Consider the following 20,983-nt stretch of genomic DNA (forward strand, 5'->3'; position numbering starts at 1 on the left):
ACATAGTTATTATTGTTTGTTTCATATTTGTGGTGCACTAGGGCTCTTGCCTAAATGGTTTTTGTTCCCGTCCGGTGACACTGAGACTACTTAGTGTCGCCCCTACCGGTAGTCAAATAAGGCCCACTCTCAATCGGATGAGAAAAAATAAATGTTTGTTCAATTGGGGATTTCAATGGCAGTGCAGTAACCCAGAATCCACCGCGCCCTATCAATGACGACAGGAGCCCAGTGCGCCGGCGCGGGGGGGCCCCCCCACATGTACAATGCGCATGCGCAGTCCGGGAGCCGGCGATGGATTGAGCGGAACAAGCGGATCAGAAGCGGGAGGAGATTGTGGACGCAGGGGATGGATTCAACCCGCGGGTGGGTTTAAAAACTTTATAAACACCTGGTGTAGGCCTGAGGCCCCAGTAAGAGCCACAGGCCCCGTGTTTCCCCGGTTACAGGCCCGGTCAGTGACCGCCCGGGTGATCCGGGTCACTGGCCGCCATCTTGGACAGGGCGGGTCTCACGGCGCATGCGCGGTACTTTGAACCGGAACAAAGAGTGGGCGGGGCTTCAGGGTCTCTGTCAGTTTGATTGGTCCACATGTTTCTCCCATATTAGTGGCCCCTGAAAGGGAGCCTTGTTGGGCTGATTCTTGTTTGGTGATCCTGGGGCAACCCAGTCTCACCCTATTGGTCCATCCAAAAAGGCCCAGTGACCAGCAGAGAAAATCAGCAGCTCATTGATTTAATTCTCACTCTGCACAGAACGGGTGTGGAACTGAACCCAACCAGAGTAGAGGGAGGGGGAAAACTGGGAGTGGAGGAAAGAAATGTTGGAGATGGTGCGATGGGTTTGGATTTCAGCACAGGGAGGAGGGAGAGTGTGTGGGACGGGGATTTACAGCTTTGGGGAACAAGAGAGGAAAGAATGTTCCATAGAAACTAGAATTTTCTCTGCTGGTCACTGGGCCTTTTTGGATGGACCAATAGGGTGAGACTGGGTTGCCCCAGGATCACCAAACAAGAATCAGCCCAACAAGGCTCCCTTTCAGGGGCCACTAATATGGGAGAAACATGTGGACCAATCAAACTGACAGACAGATAGATTATGAAAGTAAATTAGCAAAAAATATAAAAACAAATAGTAAGAGTTTTTATAGTTATATAAAAAGAAAAAGGGTGGCTAAAGTAAATGTTGGTCCCTTAGAGGATGGGACTGGGAAATTAATGGTGGGAAATATGGAGATGGCAAAAACACTGAATGAATATTTTACATCAGTCTTTACAGTAGAAGACACTAAGAATATCCCAACACTGGACAAACAGGGGGCTAAAGGGGGGGAGGAGCTAAACACGATCAAAATCACTAAGGAAGTGGTACTCAGTAAAATAATGGGACTCAAGGCGGATAAATCACCTGGACCTGATGGCTTACCCACAGAAACCCCACAGTGCAGATAGAGGCCATTTCGGCCCATCGAGCCTGCACCGACACATATCCCACCCGATCCCCGTAACCCCACGTATTTAATCCCCCTAACACTAAGGGTCAATTTATCATAGCAAATCATCCTAACCTGCACATCTTTGGACTTACATCCTAGGGTCTTGAGGGAAGTGGCGGTAGGGATTGTGGATGCATTGGTAATAATTTTCCAAAACTCCCTGGACTCGGCAAAGGTCCCGGCAGACTGGAAAACTGCTAATGTAACACCCTTATTTAAAAAGGGCAGTAGACAGAAGGCTGGAAACTATAGGCCGGTTAGCCTAACATCTGTGGTAGGTAAAATTTTGGAGTCCATTATTAAGGAGACAGTAACAGGACATTTGGATAATCATAATTTAATAGGACAAAGTCAGCATGGTTTTATGAAGGGGAAGTCATGTTTGACAAATTTGCTGGAGTTCTTTGAGGAAGTAACGTATAGGGTGGATAAAGGGGAACCAGTGGACGTAGTGTATTTGGACTTCCAAAAGGCATTTGACAAGGTGCCACACAAAAGATTATTGCTTAAGATAAAAAATCACGGGATTGGGGGTAATATTCTGGCATGGATAGAGGATTGGCTATCTAACAGAAGGCAGAGAGTTGGGATAAATGGTTCATTCTCAGACTGGCAATCAGTAACTAGTGGTGTTCCGCAGGGGTCAGTGCTGGGTCCCCAACTCTTTACAATCTATATTAACGATTTGGAGGAGGGGACCGAGTGTAACATATCAAAGTTTGCAGATGATACTAAGATGGGAGGGAAAGTAGTGAGTGAGGAGGACATAAAAAACCTGCAAGGGGACATAGACAGGCTAAGTAAGTGGGCAGAGATTTGGCAGATGGAATACAATCCTGGAAAGTGTGAGGTTATGCACTTTGGCAGGAAAAGTCGTAGAGCAAGTTATTATCTTAATGGCAAGAAACTGGAAAGTACTGAAGTACAGAGGGATCTGGGGGACCTGGTGCACGAAACTCAAAAGGTTAGTATGCAGGTGCAGCAAGTGATTAAGAAGGCCAATGGAATGTTGGCTTTCATTGCTAGGGGGATAGAATATAAAAACAGGGAGGTATTGCTTCAGTTGTACAAGGTATTGGTGAGACCGCACCTGGAATACTGCATACAGTTTTGGTGTCCATACTTAAGAAAAGACATACTTGCTCTCGAGTCAGTACAAAGAAGGTTCACTCGGTTAATCCCGGGGATGAGGGGATGGACATATGAGGAGAGGTTGAGTAGATTGGGACTCTACTCATTGGAGTTCAGAAGAATGAGAGGCGATCTTATTGAAACATATAAGATTGTGAAGGGGTTGGATCGGGTGGATGCGGGGAGGATGTTCCCGATGATGGGTGAAACTAGAACTAGGGGGCATAGTCTTAGAATAAGGGGCTGCTCTTTCAAAACTGAGATGAGGAGGAACTACTTCACTCAGAGGGTGGTAGGTCCATGGAATATGCTGCCCCAAAAAGCTGTAGAAGCTACATCATTACATACATTTAAAACAGAAATAGACAGTTTCTTAGAAGCAAAGGGAATTAAGGGTTACGGGGAGCGGGCAGGAATTTGGACATGAGTCCAGGTTCGGATCGGACATGGCCCTGTGGGTAGCGGAGTGGGCCCAGGGGCCGTGTAGCCTGATCCTGCTGCTATTTCGTGTGTCTAATTCTGTTAGATTCAGGAGATGGTTCTGTGATAGTAGATTGGCGGTTAGGATCAGATCAGCCATGATCTTATTGAATGGCGGAGCAGGCTCGAGGGGCCGATTGGCCTACTCCTGCTCCTATTTCGTATGTTCGTATGTCTGTTCTGAATTTCTATCCTGTACTTACAGTGATGACTTTTGTAAACTCCTTTTACAGGGTATTAGAAGGGGAGGATTTACAGACAGGAAGCTCAAACCAAACATCATGTCAAGTTCTGACAGAGTCACTCGATTCATCAGAACCTGAATATCACTGGCCTTTGAATGTGGAAGGAGGAATGAGCGTCTGTTCTATCTGTGGGAAAAGATTTCAAACATCAGTGTGACTTGGAAAGCAGCGAGACAGACACACCCGAGTGAGAGTGTTCCAGTGCACTGACTGTGGAAAGAGCTTTAACCAGTTACACAGCCTGAAAAAACATCGCACCGTTCACTGCGGGGAGAAACTGTACACGTGTTGTGTGTGTGTGTATGGCCGAGGCTTCAACTAATTATCCAACCTGGAGAGACACAAGGACACCTGCAGCACGGAGAAACCGTGTAAATGTGGGGACTGTGGGAAGGGATTCAGTTACCCTTTCTAGCTGAAAATTAATCGACGCAGTCACACTGGGGAGAGGCCGTTCATTTGCTCTCACTGCCTGAAGACTTTCAAAGAATCATCCAACCTGTTGAAACACCAGCGAGTTCACACTGGGGAGAGGCCGTTCACCTGCTCTGTGTGTGGGAAGGGATTCTCTCAGTCCTTCCATCTACTGTCACACCATCGAATTCACAAGTGACTGCAGGGGTTGGATTCTGCTGTTGTTGCTGTTAATGACATCCAGGACTGAACCATGTTCATTCTGACAGTTGGGGTTTGTTTCTGCTGATGTTAATAACCCTATAACTGGGCTGGAGTTTAATATTCTGGATAAATGATAAATAAACCAGCTTTATTTGTCCACTCAGGAAGTGTATTTAACAGAAGCTGAACAAGGAAACACATCACGGCCCAATAATTCAGCTCTGTATTCACAAGAGAAAGACTGTTATCTAACTCCTCGAGTGGACAAGATCAAGAAAGATCCCAAATGTAAGAATTCCATTACTCTATTCTAAATACCTTTCAAATCCTGACCAGTTCCTTATTCTAGAATTCCCCATCCCTGTGGGAGTCGATATTGGTCAAAAACTACAAATTGGAAATTTTTAAATGATTTTTCTCTTTCAGGTGTTTCAAGCTGACCAGGTCCTTCACTCAGAGAATCTCCAAGGAGACTCTTTGATTTAAACACAGCTCTCCCCACTTTTATATCTGGGATTAGTTACCGGGAATTTGAATACCTGCCCACTCAAATTTAGAAGGGCCCGTCAGTGATATACAGACTGAACCAATCACACATCTCTGGGTCAGATTGAATTATTCCTCTCTCCAGCCTGTAACCGATGAAACTTGTAACACTGAGGCTGAAATTCCACTGCCGTGCGCCGGGGGTGCAGGCAGTGCTGGGCACAGAGGGAGCAGCAAACCGGGTTCAGAGTGGGCACGCTGCGTTTGCCCTTGCCCTGGGTTTTCCGATGAGCTTGTCCTGGGGCCCAGTGGGCTTTCACTGCTCTGGGGTATTTCTGGTCATGTCCTCGCTGCCCCTGGAATTCCCACACATTGCCCCCTGGGTGTGAGCCAGCGCTCTGTGCCTTTAAACACTGGAGTGAAGCCGAGTCCTGCAGGCACACAGTCACCAGGAGGAGTTTCTAACTGTCCGCACCGACCTCTTGGGGAGATTATCCCACTTTTGGGCCGGTTGTGGTTTCTTCCCATTGTCCCATTGCTTGTTCCCTTGGATTTGGATCTTTATTTGTTCCCTTTGGTTTGGGTTCAGTTTCACTGCTGGACCCACCACTCAAAGCACTTTGTCTTTGAAGGCGGCAGGACATGATTATAAGGCTGTTATAAAAAGCATTCGGGATCCTGGGCTTTATAAACAGAGGCACAGAAAGCAAGGAAGTTATGCTCAACATTAATGAATCACTGGTTAGGCCTCAGCTGGAGTATTGTGTCCAATTCTGGGCACCAGGCTTTCGAAAGGATATCCAGGCCTTGGAGAGGGTGCAGAGGAGATTTAGGGGAATGGTGACACTGCCAGGAGGGCCGGTAACAAAAGTGCACAGATTTCAGATAATTGTTGAAAGAATGAGGGGGGAGATGACAATGTTTTAATGCACAGAATGATTCTGATCTGGAAGGTGGTGGGAGCAGATTCAATAGTAACATTCAAAAGGGAATTGGAGAAATACTTGAAAAGGAGAAAATGACCAGGCTGTGGGGAGAGCGCGGGGGAGTGGGACTGATTGGAGAGCTCGGCCAAAGAGCCGGCACAGGCACGATAGGCCGAATGGCCGCCTTCTGCTCTTGATGATTCTATGAGCAAAATATTTTCTGATTATGTTTCACAGCCGGAATTCAGCCTCTGATTCTGCGGTGAATTCCAGGCCGCATTCTTCAAACAACCAAACTTTGTTTTGTTATTCATTCTCGCTGGCAAGGTCATCATTTATTGTCCATCCCTCGTTGTGAAACGTTATCATTAGAAATACAGTCAGTAACACAGGGCGCTGAGGGAGAGGTTACTGAGTGACAGTGTGAGGGAGCTGGATTAACATCAGTAGGGATACAGTCAGTAACACAGGGTGCAGGGGGAGGGGTTACTGAGTGACAGTGTGAGGGAGCTGGATCCCAGTTTGGCATAAAAATAAAACAAAAAAGGTGACTCAACCATGGCTAACAAGGGAAATTAGGGATAGCATAAGATCCAAGGAGAGGACATATAAATTGGCTAGAAAAAGCAATAATCCTGAGGATTGGGAGCAGTTTAGGAGTCAACAAAGGAGGACAAAGGGATTAATTAAGAAAGGGAAAATAGAATATGAGAGTAAGCTGGCAGGGAACATAAAAACTGACTGTAAAAGCTTTTATAGATATGTGAAGAGAAAAAGATTGGTGAAGTCAAGCGTACGTCCCTTACAGTCAGAATCAGGGGAATTTATAATGGGAAACAAGGAAATGGCAGACCAACTAAATACATACTTTGGTTCTGTCTTCACAAAGGAGGACACAATTAACCTCCCAGAGATGCCGGGGAACATAGGGTCTGATGAAAGGGTGGAACTGAAAGAAATCAGTATTTGTAGGGAAATGGTGTTAGGAAAATTGATGGGACTGAAGGCCGATAAATCCCTAGGGCCTGATGGTCTACATCCCAGGGTACTTAAAGAAGTGGCCCTAGAGATAGTAGATGCATTGCTGGTCATCTTCCAGAACTCGATAGACTCTGGAACGGTACCCATGGATTGGAGGGTAGCTAATGTTACCCCACTATTCAAAAAAGGTGGTAGAGAAAAAGCGGGGAATTATAGACCGGTAAGCCTGACATCGGTGGTGGGGAAAATGCTAGAGTCTATTATAAAAGATGTAATAGCAGAGCACTTGGAAAGCAGTGACAGGATCGGACAAAGTCAACATGGATTTACAAAAGGTAAATCATGCTTGACTAATCTACTGGAATTTTTTGAGGATGTAACTGGTAAAATAGATAAGGGAGAACCAGTGGATGTGGTGTATTTGGACTTTCAGAAGGCTTTCGATAAGGTCCCACATAAGAGATTAGTGTGCAAAATTAAGGCACATGGGATTGGGGGCAAGGTATTGACTTGGATAGAGAACTGGTTGGCCGACAGAAAGCAAAGAGTTGGAATAAACGGGTCGTTTTCCGAGTGGCAGGCAGTGACTAGTGGGGTTCAGCAAGGATCGGTCCTTGGACCCCAGCTGTTCACAATATATATTAATGATCTGGACGAGGGAATTGGATGTAATATCTCCAAATTTGCAGACGACACAAAGCTGGGTGGGAGGGTAAGCTGTGAGGAGGATGTCGTGAAACTCCAGTACGATTTGGACAGGTTGGGTGATTGGGCAGAAACATGGCAAATGCACTATAATGTGGATAAATGTGAGGTTATCCACTTTGGTGGCAAAAACAGGAAGGCAGATTATTATTTGAATGGCAATAGATTGATGGAAGGGGAAGTGCAAAGTGACCTGGATGTTCTTGTGCACTAGTCGCTGAAGGTAAGCATGCAGGTGCAGCAGGCGGTTAAGAAGGCAAATTGTATGTTGGCCTTCGTAGCAAGAGGGTTCGAGTACAGGAACAAGGATGTCTTGCTGCAGTTGTACAGGGCCTTGGTGAGACCGCACCTTGAGTATTGTGTGCAGTTTTGGTCACCTTACCTGAGGAAGGACGTTCTTGCCATGGAGGGAGTGCAGCGAAGATTCACCAGGCTGATACCTGGGATGGCAGGAATGACGTATGAGAAGAGATTGTGTCGATTGGGCTTATACTCACTGGAGTTCAGAAGATTGAGAGGGGATCTCATCGAAACCTATAAAATTCTGTCAGGTCTGGACAGACTAGATGCAGGAAGGATGTTTCTGATGGCTGGGGAGTCCAGAACCAGGGGTCATAGTCTAAGGATAAGGGGTAAGCCATTTAGGACTGAAATGAGGAGGAATTTCTTCACCCAGAAAGTGGTGAACCTGTGGAATTCTCTGCCACAGAGGGTGGTGGAGGCCAGTTCATTAAATATATTCAAGAAAGAGTTGGATATATTTCTTGAGGCTAAAGGGATCAAGGGATATGGGGAGAAGGCAGGGACAGGGTACTGAATTTGGATGATCAGCCATGATCGCCTTGAATGGCGGAGCAGGTTCGAGGGGCTGAATGGCCTACTCCTGCTCCTATCTTCTATGTTACTGTTTTCTATGTTAACATCAGTAGAGATACAGTCAGTAACACAGGGTGCTGGGGGAGGGGTTACTGAGTAACAGTGTGAGGGAGCTGGATTAACATCAGTAGAGATACAGTTAGTAACGCGGCGCTGGGGGAGGGGTTACTGAGTGACAGTGTGAGGGAGCTGGATTAACATCAGTAGAGATACAGTCAGTAACACAGTGCTGGGGGAGTGGTTACTGAGTGACAGTGTGAGGGAGCTGGATTAACATCAGTAGAGATACAGTCAATAACACAGGGTGCTGGGGGAGGGGTTACTGAGTGACAGTGTGAGGGAGCTGGATTAACATCAGTAGAGATACAGTCAGTAACACAGGGTGCTGGGGGAGTGGTTACTGAGTGACAGTGTGAGGGAGCTGGATTAACATCAGTAGAGATACAGTCAGTAACACGGTGTTGGGGGAGGGGTTACTGAGTGACAGTGTGAGGGAGCTGGATTAACATCAGTAGAGATACAGTCAGTAACACGGTGCTGGGGGAGGGGTTACTGAGGGACAGTGTGAGGGAGCTGGATTAACATCAGTAGAGATACAGTCAGTAACACGGTGCTGGGGGAGGGGTTACTGAGTGACAGTGTGAGGGAGCTGGATTAACATCAGTAGAGATACAGTCAGCAACACAGGGTGCTGGGGGAGGGGTTACTGAGTGACAGGGTGAGGGAGCTGGATTAACATCAGTAGAGATACAGTCAGTAACACGGTGCTGGGGGAGGGGTTACTGAGGGACAGTGTGAGGGAGCTGGATTAACATCCGTAGAGATACAGTCAGTAACACAGGGTGCTGGGGGAGGAGTTACTGAGTGACAGTGTGAGGGAGCTGGATTAACATCAGTAGAGATACAGTCAGTAACACAGGGTGCTGGGGGAGGGGTTACTGAGTGACCGTGTGAGGGAGCTGGATTAACATCAGTAGAGATACAGTCAGTAACACAGGGTGCTGGGGGAGGGTTACTGAGTGACAGTGTGAGGGAGCTGGATTAACATCAGTCGAGATACAGTCAGTAACAGGGTGCTGGGGGAGGGGTTACTGAGTGACAGTGTGAGGGAGCTGGATTAACATCAGTAGAGATACAGTCAGTAACACAGGGTGCTGGGGGGAGGGGTTACTGAGTGACAGTGTGAGGGAGCTGGATTAACATCAGTAGAGATACAGTCAGTAACACAGGGTGCTGGGGGAGGGGTTACTGAGGGACAGTGTGAGGGAGCTGGATTAACATCAGTAGAGATACAGTCAGTAACACAGGGAGCTGGGGGAGGGGTTACTGAGTGACAGTGTGAGGGAGCTGGATTAACATCAGGAGAGATACAGTCAGTAACACAGGGCACGGGGGGAGGGGTTACTGAGTGACTGTGAGGGAGCTGGATTAACATCAGTAGAGATACAGTCAGTAACACAGGGTGCTGGGGGAGGCGTTACTGAGTGACAGTGTGAGGGAGCTGGATTAACATCAGTAGAGATACAGTCAGTAACACAGGGTGCTGGGGGAGGGGTTACTGAGTGACAGTGTGAGGGAGCTGGATTAACATCAGTAGAGATACAGTCAGTAACACGGTGCTGGGGGAGGGGTTACTGAGTGACAGTGTGAGGGAGCTGGATTAACATCAGTAGAGATACAGTCAGTAACACAGGGTGCTGGGGGAGGGGTTACTGAGTGACAGGGTGAGGGAGCTGGATTAACATCAGTAGAGATACAGTCAGTAACACAGGGTGCTGGGGGAGGGTTACTGAGTGACAGTGTGAGGGAGCTGGATTAACATCAGTCGAGATACAGTCAGTAACAGGGTGCTGGGGGAGGGGTTACTGAGTGACAGTGTGAGGGAGCTGGATTAACATCAGTGGAGATACAGTCAGTAACACGGTGCTGGGGGAGTGGTTACTGAGTGATAGTGTGAGGGAGCTGGATTAACATCAGTAGAGATACAGTCAGTAACACAGGGTGCTGGGGGAGGGGTTAGTGAGTGACAGGGTGAGGGAGCTGGATTAACATCAGTCGAGATACAGTCAGTAACACAGTGTTGGGGGAGGGGTTACTGAGTGACAGTGTGAGGGAGCTGGATTAACATCAGTAGAGATACAGTCAGTAACACGGTGCTGGGGGAGGGGTTACTGAGTGACTGTGTGAGGGAGCTGGATTAACATCAGCAGAGATACAGTCAGTAACACAGGGTGCTGGGGGAGGGGTTACTGAGTGACAGTGTGAGGGAGCTGGATTAACATCAGTAGAGATACAGTCAGTAACACAGGGTGCTGGGGGAGTGGTTACTGAGTGACAGTGTGAGGGAGCTGGATTAACATCAGTAGAGATACAGTCAGTAACACAGGGTGTTGGGGGAGGGGTTACTGAGTGACAGTGTGAGGGAGCTGGATTAACATCAGTAGAGATACAGTCAGTAACACGGTGCTGGGGGAGGGGTTACTGAGGGACAGTGTGAGGGAGCTGGATTAACATCAGTAGAGATACAGTCAGTAACACGGTGCTGGGGGAGGGGTTACTGAGTGACAGTGTGAGGGAGCTGGATTAACATCAGTAGAGATACAGTCAGTAACACAGGGTGCTGGGGGAGGGGTTACTGAGTGACAGGGTGAGGGAGCTGGATTAACATCAGTAGAGATACAGTCAGTAACACGGTGCTGGGGGAGGGGTTACTGAGGGACAGTGTGAGGGAGCTGGATTAACATCCGTAGAGATACAGTCAGTAACACAGGGTGCTGGGGGAGGAGTTACTGAGTGACAGTGTGAGGGAGCTGGATTAACATCAGTAGAGATACAGTCAGTAACACACGGTGCTGGGGGAGGGGTTACTGAGTGACAGTGTGAGGGAGCTGGATTAACATCAGTAGAGATACAGTCAGTAACACAGGGTGCTGGGGGAGGGGTTACTGAGTGACAGTGTGAGGGAGCTGGGTTAACATCCGTAGAGACACAGTCAGTAACACAGGGTGCTGGGGGAGGGGTTACTGAGTGACAGGGTGAGGGAGCTGGATTAACATCAGTAGAGATACAGTCAGTAACACGGTGCTGGGGGAGGGGTTACTGAGTGACAGTGTGAGGGAGCTGGATTAACATCAGTAGAGATACAGTCAGTAACACAGGGTGCTGGGGGAGGGGTTACTGAGTGACCGTGTGAGGGAGCTGGATTAACATCAGTAGAGATACAGTCAGTAACACAGGGTGCTGGGGGAGGGTTACTGAGTGACAGTGTGAGGGAGCTGGATTAACATCAGTCGAGATACAATCAGTAACAGGGTGCTGGGGGAGGGGTTACTGAGTGACAGTGTGAGGGAGCTGGATTAACATCAGTAGAGATACAGTCAGTAACACAGGGTGCTGGGGGGAGGGGTTACTGAGTGACAGTGTGAGGGAGCTGGATTAACATCAGTAGAGATACAGTCAGTAACACAGGGTGCTGGGGGAGGGGTTACTGAGGGACAGTGTGAGGGAGCTGGATTAACATCAGTAGAGATACAGTCAGTAACACAGGGAGCTGGGGGAGGGGTTACTGAGTGACAGTGTGAGGGAGCTGGATTAACATCAGTAGAGATACAGTCAGTAACACAGGGCACGGGGGGAGGGGTTACTGAGTGACTGTGAGGGAGCTGGATTAACATCAGTAGAGATACAGTCAGTAACACAGGGTGCTGGGGGAGGCGTTACTGAGTGACAGTGTGAGGGAGCTGGATTAACATCAGTAGAGATACAGTCAGTAACACAGGGTGCTGGGGGAGGGGTTACTGAGTGACAGTGTGAGGGAGCTGGATTAACATCAGTAGAAATACAGTCAGTAACACGGTGCTGGGGGAGGGGTTACTGAGTGACAGTGTGAGGGAGCTGGATTAACATCAGTAGAGATACAGTCAGTAACACAGGGTGCTGGGGGAGGGGTTACTGAGTGACAGGGTGAGGGAGCTGGATTAACATCAGTAGAGATACAGTCAGTAACACAGGGTGCTGGGGGAGGGTTACTGAGTGACAGTGTGAGGGAGCTGGATTAACATCAGTCGAGATACAGTCAGTAACAGGGTGCTGGGGGAGGGGTTACTGAGTGACAGTGTGAGGGAGCTGGATTAACATCAGTAGAGATACAGTCAGTAACACGGTGCTGGGGGAGTGGTTACTGAGTGATAGTGTGAGGGAGCTGGATTAACATCAGTAGAGATACAGTCAGTAACACAGGGCGCTGGGGGAGGGGTTAGTGAGTGACAGGGTGAGGGAGCTGGATTAACATCAGTCGAGATACAGTCAGTAACACAGTGTTGGGGGAGGGGTTACTGAGTGACAGTGTGAGGGAGCTGGATTAACATCAGTAGAGATACAGTCAGTAACACAGGGTGCTGGGGGAGGGGTTACTGAGTGACAGGGTGAGGGAGCTGGATTAACATCAGTCGAGATACAGTCAGTAACACAGGGTGCTGGGGGAGGGGTTACTGAGTGACAGGGTGAGGGAGCTGGATTGACATCAGTCGAGATACAGTCAGTAACGGTGCTGGGGGAGAGGTTACTGAGTGACAGTGTGAGGGAGCTGGATTAACATCAGCAGAGATGCAGTCAGTAACACGGTGCTGGGGGAGGGGTTACTGAGTGACAGCGTGAGGGAGCTGGATTAACATCAGTAGAGATACAGTCAGTAACACAGGGTGCTGGGGGAGGGATTACTGAGTGACGGGGTGAGGGAGCTGGATTAACATCAGTAGAGATACAGTCAGTAACACAGGGCACTGGGGGGAGGGGTTACTGAGTGACAGGGTGAGGGAGCTGGATTAACATCAGTGGAGATACAGTCAGTAACACAGGGTGCTGGGGGAGGGGTTACTGAGTGACAGTGTGAGGGAGCTGGATTAACATCAGTAGAGATACAGTCAGTAACACAGGGTGCTGGGGGAGGGGTTACTGAGTGACAGTGTGAGGGAGCTGGATTAACATCAGTCGAGATACAGTCAGTAACACAGGGTGCTGGGGGAGGGGTTACTGAGTGACAGGGTGAGGGAGCTGGATTAACATCAGTAGAGATACAGTCAGTAACACAGGGAGCTGGGGGAGTGTTACTGAGTGACAATGTGAGGGAGCTGGATTAACATCAGCAGAGATACAGTCAGTAACACAGGGTGCTGGGGGAGGAGTTACTGAGTGACAGTGCGAGGGAGCTGGATTAACATCAGTAGAGATACAGTCAGTAACACAGGGTGGTGGGGGAGGGGTTACTGAGTGACAGTGTGAGGGAGCTGGATTAACATCAGTAGAGATACAGTCAGTAACACGGTGCTGGGGGAGGGGTTACTGAGTGACTGTGTGAGGGAGCTGGATTAACATCAGCAGAGATACAGTCAGTAACACAGGGTGCTGGGGGAGGGGTTACTGAGTGACAGTGTGAGGGAGCTGGATTAACATCAGCAGAGATACAGTCAGTAACACAGGGCACGGGGGGAGGGGTTACTGAGTGACAGTGTGAGGGAGCTGGATTAACATCAGTAGAGATACAGTCAGTAACACAGGGCGCTGGGGGAGGGTTACTGAGTGACAGTGCGAGGGAGCTGGATTAACATCAGTAGAGATACAGTCAGTAACACAGGGTGCTGGGGGAGGGGTTACTGAGTGACAGTGTGAGGGAGCTGGATTAACATCAGTAGAGATACAGTCAGTAACACAGGGTGCTGGGGGAGGGGTTACTGAGTGACAGTGTGAGGGAGCTGGATTAACATCAGTAGAGATACAGTCAGTAACACAGGGTGCTGGGGGAGGGGTTACTGAGTGACAGTGTGAGGGAGCTGGATTAACATCAGTAGAGATACAGTCAGTAACAGAGGGTGCTGGGGGAGGGGTTACTGAGTGACAGTGTGAGGGAGCTGGATTAACATCAGTAGAGATACAGTCAGTAACACAGGGAGCTGGGGGAGGGGTTACTGAGTGACAGTGTGAGGGAGCTGGATTAACATCAGTCGAGATACAGTCAGTAACACAGGGTGCTGGGGGAGGGGTTACTGAGTGACAGGGTGAGGGAACTGGATTAACATCAGCAGAGATACAGTCAGTAACAGGGTGCTGGGGGAGGGGTTACTGAGTGACAGTGTGAGGGAGCTGGATTAACATCAGTAGAGATACAGTCAGTAACACAGGGTGCTGGGGGAGGGGTTACTGAGTGACAGTGTGAGGGAGCTGGATTAACATCAGTAGAGATACAGTCAGTAACAGAGGGTGCTGGGGGAGGGGTTACTGAGTGACAGTGTGAGGGAGCTGGATTAACATCAGTAGAGATACAGTCAGTAACACAGGGAGCTGGGGGAGGGGTTACTGAGTGACAGTGTGAGGGAGCTGGATTAACATCAGTAGAGATACAGTCAGTAACACAGGGAGCTGGGGGAGGGGTTACTGAGTGACAATGTGAGGGAGCTGGATTAACATCAGCAGAGATACAGTCAGTAACACAGGGTGCTGGGGGAGGAGTTACTGAGTGACAGTGCGAGGGAGCTGGATTAACATCAGTAGAGATACAGTCAGTAACACAGGGTGCTGGGGGAGGGGTTACTGAGTGACAGTGTGGGGGAGCTGGATTAACATCAGTAGAGATACAGTCAGTAACACAGGGTGCTGGGGGAGGGGTTACTGAGTGACAGTGTGAGGGAGCTGGATTAACATCAGTCGAGATACAGTCAGTAACACAGGGTGCTGGGGGAGGGGTTACTGAGTGACAGGGTGAGGGAGCTGGATTAACATCTGTACAGATACAGCCAGTATTCTGGACATAATCCAGCCTGAACTGCCTCAGCCTGGTCTGATGGTCTGTCTCAGTATTTTGTGGCTGTTGGTTTGTGTGAACAAATATATCAGTGATTTGAATGAGACTCTTTCTGTGTCCCAGCTCCTGTAAACACTGGCTGTAAAGGGGCCGGACTCTCAGGAGGCTCCACACCGCTGGCTGCTCGTGTGTAAGTGATCTCCCATCAGATTAATGTGATTCTTTTTTCAATTGATTTAGTCATTCCAGGGACATGGGCATCGCCAGCATTTATTGCCCATCCCTAATTGCCCTTGAGAAGGTGGTGGTGAGCTACCTTATTGAGCTGCTGCAGTCCGTGTGGTGAAGATACTCTCTCAGTGCTGTTAAGTAGGGAGTTCCAGGATTATAACGCAGCGATGATGAAGGATCGGCGATATATTTCTAAGAATGGTGTGTGACTTGGAGGGGAGCTTGGAGGTGGTGGTGTTCCCATGCGCCCGCTGCCCTTGTCCTTCTAGGTGGTGGAGGTCGTGGGTTTGGGAGATGCTGTCGAAGAAGCCTTGGCGAGTTGCCGCAGTGCATCTTGTAGATGGTACACACTGCAGCCACAGTACGCCGGTGGTGGAGGGAGTGAATGTTGAAGGTGGTGGATGGCGTCGAGCTTCTTGAGTGTTGTTGGAGCTGCACTCATCCAGGCAAGTGGAGCGTATTCCATCACACTCCTGACTTGTGCCTTGTAGATGGTGGAAAGGCTTTGGGGAGTCAGGAGGTGAGACACTCACCGCAGAATACCTAGCTTCTGACCTGCTCTTGTAGCCACAGTATTTATGTGGCTGGTCCAGTTAAGTTTTTGGTCAATGGTGACCCTCCAGCTTGTTGATGATAAGGGATTCAACAATGGTGATGCCATTGAATGTCAAGGGTCAGTGGTTAGACTTTCTCTTGTTGGGGATGGTCATTGCCTGGCACTTGTGTGGCACAAATGTTCCTTGCCACTTATCAGACTAAGTCTGAATGTCGTTCAGGTCTCTGCATGTAGGCATGGACTGGTTCATTATCTGAGGAGTTGTGAATGGCGCTGAACACTGTGCAGTCATCAGTGAACATCCCCACTTCTGACCTTCTGATGGAGGGAAGGTCATTGATGAAGCAGCTGAAGATGGTTGGGCCGAGGACACTGCCCTGAGGAACTCCAGCAGCGATGTCCTGGGGCTCAGATGATTGGCCTTTGTGTTCGGTATGACTCCAGCCAGTGGAGAGTTTCCCCCCCGATTCCCATTGACTTCAACTGTACTCGGATTCCTTGGTGCCACACATGGTCAAAAACTGCCTTGATGTCAAGGGCAGTCACTCTCACCTGGGTTTTAAAGGAAGAAGGTGAGCACATTGCCGATGCCTTAACTATAATCTCCCAAAGTTCTCCCGATTCAGGAACCGTTCCTTTAGATTGGAAAATTACGCATGTCACTCCGCTGTTTACGAATGGCGAGAGAGGGAAACCAGGGAATTATAGACCAGTTATCCTAACATCTGTTGTTGGGAAATTCCTGGAGTCTATAATTAAGGAGAGGGTGACTGAACACCTCGGAAATTTTCAGTTGATCAGAGAGAGCCAGCATGGATTTGTGAAAGGTCGGTCATGCCTGACAAACCTGATTGATTTTTTTGAGGTGGTGACTAAAGTAGTGGACAGGGGAATGTCGATGGATGTTATTTATATGGACATCCAGAAGGCATTTGATCAAGTCCCACGTAAGAGACTGTTATCTAAGGTAGAAGCCCATGGAATTGAAGGCAAATTATTGACCTGGTTAGGAAATTGGCTGAGTGGCAGGAGACAGAGAGTGGGGGTAATGGGCAGGGACTCGAATTACATAAGAACATAAGAATTAGGAGCAGGAGTCGGCCATACAGCCCTTGGAGCCTGCTTCACAATTCAATAACAGCATGGCTGATCTTCGACCTCAACTCCACTGTCCTGCCCGATCTCCATATCCCTCGATTCCCCTAGAGTCCAAAAATCTATCTGTCTCAGCCTAGAATATACTCAACGACTCAGCTTCCACAGCCCTTGTCAATGTGATATTGTCAATGATAATAAGGAAATGGCGGACATGTTGAATAATTACTTTGCATCAGTATTTACAGTAGAGGAATTGAGGGCAAATTATTGACCTGGTTAGGAAATTGGCTGAGCGGCAGGAGACAGGCAGTGGGGATAATGGGCAGGTACTGAAATGGGCAGGAGGTGACTAGTGCTGTCCCGCAGGGATCTGTGTTGGGGCCTCAACTATTCACAGTATTTATTAACGACTTAGATGAAGGTAAAGAAAGTCATATATCCAGATTTGCCAATGACACAATGACAGGGGCATTGTAGGCAGTGTAGATGGAAGCATAAAATTACAAAGAGATATTGACAGATAAAGTGAATGGGCAAAACTGTGGCAAATGGATTTCAATGTAGGCAAATGTGAGGTCATCCACTTTGGACCTAAAAGGATAGAACAGAGTACTTTCTAAATGGTGAAAAGCTGGAAACAGTGGAGGTCCAACGAGACTTGGGGATCCAGGTACATAGATCATTAAAATGTCATAGACAGGTACAGGAAATAATCAAAAAGGCTAATGGAATGCTGGCCTTTATATCTCGAGGACTAGAATACAAGTGGGTAGAAGTTACACTACAGCTGTACAAAGCCCTGGTTAGACCACACCTGGGGTACTGAGAGCAGTTCTGGGCACCACACCTTGGGAAGGATATATTGGCCTTGGAGGGAGTGCAGCGTAGGTTTACCAGAATGATACCCGGACTTCAAGGGTTAAGTTACGGGGAGAGATTAAACACATTAGGGTTGTATTCCCTGGAATTTAGAAGGTTAAGGGGTGATCTGATCGAAGTTTTCAGGATATTAAGGGGAACAGATAGGGTAGATAGAGAGAAACTATTTCCGCTGGTTGGGGATTCTTGGACTGGGGACATAGTCTAAAAATTAGAGCCAGACCTTTCAGGAGTGAAATTAGGAAACACTTCTGCACACAAAGGGTGGTAGAAGTTTGGAACTCTCTTCCACAAACGGCAATTGATGTTAGATCAATTGTTAATTTTAAATCTGAGATTGATAAGTTTTAGTTACCCAAAGACGGGTGTATGGAGTTAGATCGCAGATCAGCCATGATTGCACTGAATGGCGGAACAGGCTCGAGGGGCTGAATGGCCTACTCCTCTTCCTATAGACTAGTCAGCTTAACATCGGTGGTAGGAAAAATAATGGAATACCTACTATAGGAGAAAATAGAAAAATATCTAGAATAATGAATAGTCAACATGGATTTCAGAAAGGAAAGTCTTGCTTGACCAACCTCATTGAATTATTTGAAGAAGTAACAGAGAGAGTAGACAAGGGTAATGCAGTAGATATAATTTATCTCGATTTCCAAAAGGCCTTCGATAAGGTCCTACATAATAGGCTAATGAATAAGGTCAGAGCCCGTGGAGTCAGGGGACAGAGGGCAGAATGGAGAGCTCCTTGGCTGTAAGGTCCCACATAATAGGCTAATGAATAAGGTCAGAGCCTGTGGAGTCAGGGGACAGATGGCAGAATGGAGAGCTCCTTGGCTGTAAGGTCCTACATAATAGGCTAATGAATAAGGTCAGAGCCTGTGGAGTCAGGGGACAGATGGCAGAATGGAGAGCTCCTTGGCTGTAAGGTCCCACATAATAGGCTAATGAATAAGGTCAGAGCCTGTGGAGTCAGGGGACAGAGGGCAGAATGGAGAGCTCCTTGGCTGTAAGGTCCCACATAATAGGCTAATGAATAAGGTCAGAGCCTGTGGAGTCAGGGGACAGAGGGCAGAATGGAGAGCTCCTTGGCTGTAAGGCCCCACATAATAGGCTAATGAATAAGGTCAGAGCCTGTGGAGTCAGGGGACAAATGGCAGAATGGAGAGCTCCTTGGCTGTAAGACAGAAAGTATTGTTGCTGTCAGCTTCAAGCACTCGGCCTGGCAGTGAGCTCCACACTCTCAACACCCTCTGAGTAAAGAAATCCCTCCTAAATTCTTTATTTGATCTGTTAGTGACGATCTTATATTGCTGCCCTCTTGTCCTGACTCACCCAGAAGTGGAAACAGTTTCTCCAGATCTACCCTATAAACCCCCTCGTATCAATCAGGACTCCTCTCAGTCTTCTCTTTTCCAGAGAAAAGAGCCCAAGCCTGCTCAATCGTGCCCGAGAGTTGCATCCTCTCAATTCAGGTAACGTTCTTGTCAATCTTTTCAGCATTTTCTCCAGTGCTTCAATATCCTTTTGTAGTGTTGAGACCGGAACTGCTCACAGTGCTCCAACTGTGGTCTCACCAAGGTTCAATATAAATTGATCATTACCTCCCTGCTCTTGCATTATATTCCTCTAGAAATGAACCGCTCACAGTGCTCCAACTGTGGTCTAACCAAGGTTCAATGGCCCAGTAATTCCTCTCTGAATGCGTGAGTACGGTCGGTGTACTCACGCGTCTGGCCGGAGGAAATGCCCGTGTTCAGCATGCACAGCGCATGCGGAGAAAACCGGCATTTCCAGTCCTCTGAACGAAGGGGTTCAGAGGCACAGCGCGTGCGACTGCACAGGCAGCGCTTGCGCAGTGAACTTCGTCGATTTCATTCATGGATTCAGTGAGGGTAAGTCCTTACAAGTTACACTTGAAAAAAGCATGTGTAAAGTTGTTCCAAGGCTGCGGAGGAAGATATATTTTATCGTGGAGCTTCTGAAAGGCAATATTTTTGTTTGGGAAAGGGAGGAAAGTTATTTTAAGAAATGCTGAGGTAAGTTTTAAAGTTTAAATTTTTTTTTTTAAGCGGGTTTTCAGTACGGTAGGTAGAAGGAGCAATTGTGGCTGTGTGAATTGAGTGTGAAAATGAGTGTTCTAAAATGAGTAATGTAACATTTCCAACACTTTTAAGAAAGAAACTTTTCATCAGTAATAAGTAATTATGTATGTATGTCCGCATATATTCCTTTACGTATATGTATGTATGTTTTATATTCCTTTACTTATGTGTATGAATGTATAATTTTAATTATGATTTTCCAATAAGTTACTTTCTCTGAAAGTCATAATTAAATACATACATTCATACACATAAGTAAAGGAATATATACATACACGCAAAGGAATATATACAGACATACATACATAATTACTTAAAAGAATATATTACTGATGAAAAGTTTCTTTCTTAAAAATGTTGGAGTCATTTTTACATTTAATAAACACAGCAAATCCAATTCACATAGCCACAATTGATCCTTCTACCTACAGTACTGAAAACCCGTTTTAAAAAACAAAAATAAACTTTAAAACTTACCTCAGCATTTCTTAAAATAACTTTCCTCCCTTTCCCAAACAAAAATATTGCCTTTCAGAAGCTCCACGATAAGAAATATCTTCCTCCGCAGCCTCTGGAGCAACTGTACTCATGCTTTTTTCATGTGTAAGTTGTAAGGACTTGACCTCACTGAAAGCATGAATGAAAGCGGCGAATTTTACTGCGCACGCGCTGCCTGTACAGTCGCACGCGTTCTGCCTCTGAACCCCTTCGTTCAGAGGACAGGAAATGCCGGTTTTCCCCGCATTCGCTGTGCATGCTGAAAACCGGCATTTCCTCTGGCCAGACGCGTAAGTACCCCGACCGTACTCGCGCGTTTGGAAGGGAATTACTGGGCCAACATTTTACATGTCAATAAAATGAAAAATTTAACAATTGCACGATTTGCCCCCTCGCATCTGCGACTGAGGGTCCAAGGAGGTGCATTGCGCAAGAGGTCATCGTCGTACGTATCCTCACACTGTTCCCTTTCGGGAACTGTATGAAGTGGTGGAAGGATTTCTGGCCACGTTAACACTCCTTCCGTGACCATAACCATCTTCATACCAGCCATTATGGTGGTTAGTCCTATGGCGTGAGGGTTTTACGGGCTCCCACAACCCATCTGAGGGGGGGGGGCCACCCACACCCGTGGACGCAAGTATCCCGCTGGATGTCCACCCAGAATTTATAGTTGGAGCTCCGACTCCACTTGCCGGGACTGTCTGGAGCGGGGTTCGAAACCCTACTCCTTCTGGCCCAGCGGCGGGGATGCTTACCGCTAGGCAAAAGGCCCACTCCGCGCAAAAGGTGACACCCATACGTTTCCTGCGCCTTTTCCCTCCCCGTGACTGGAGCCCTATGCTGCCACTTGAAAGACCAAGCTATCATCTGTCCT

General features: G+C 47.8%; 1 pseudogene across 1 annotated transcript in view; it reads left to right on the forward strand.

Moving 5' to 3' along the window:
• The first annotated feature begins 214 nt into the window (after positions 1-214).
• Positions 215-20,983, forward strand: part of LOC147119221 (uncharacterized) — a 53,491-nt pseudogene continuing 32,722 nt past the window's right edge. The window contains exons 1-3 of the transcript XR_015077877.1: positions 215-366; positions 3,691-4,257; positions 14,863-14,929. The product of XR_015077877.1 is annotated as an uncharacterized LOC147119221 (transcript). The remainder of the gene's footprint in view (positions 367-3,690; positions 4,258-14,862; positions 14,930-20,983) is intronic.

The sequence above is a fragment of the Somniosus microcephalus genome, chromosome 4 (genome assembly GCF_052327205.1).
Source record: "Somniosus microcephalus isolate GS21.2 chromosome 4, FLI_Smic_1.0, whole genome shotgun sequence".
NCBI classification, from domain to species: Eukaryota; Metazoa; Chordata; class Chondrichthyes; order Squaliformes; family Somniosidae; genus Somniosus; species Somniosus microcephalus.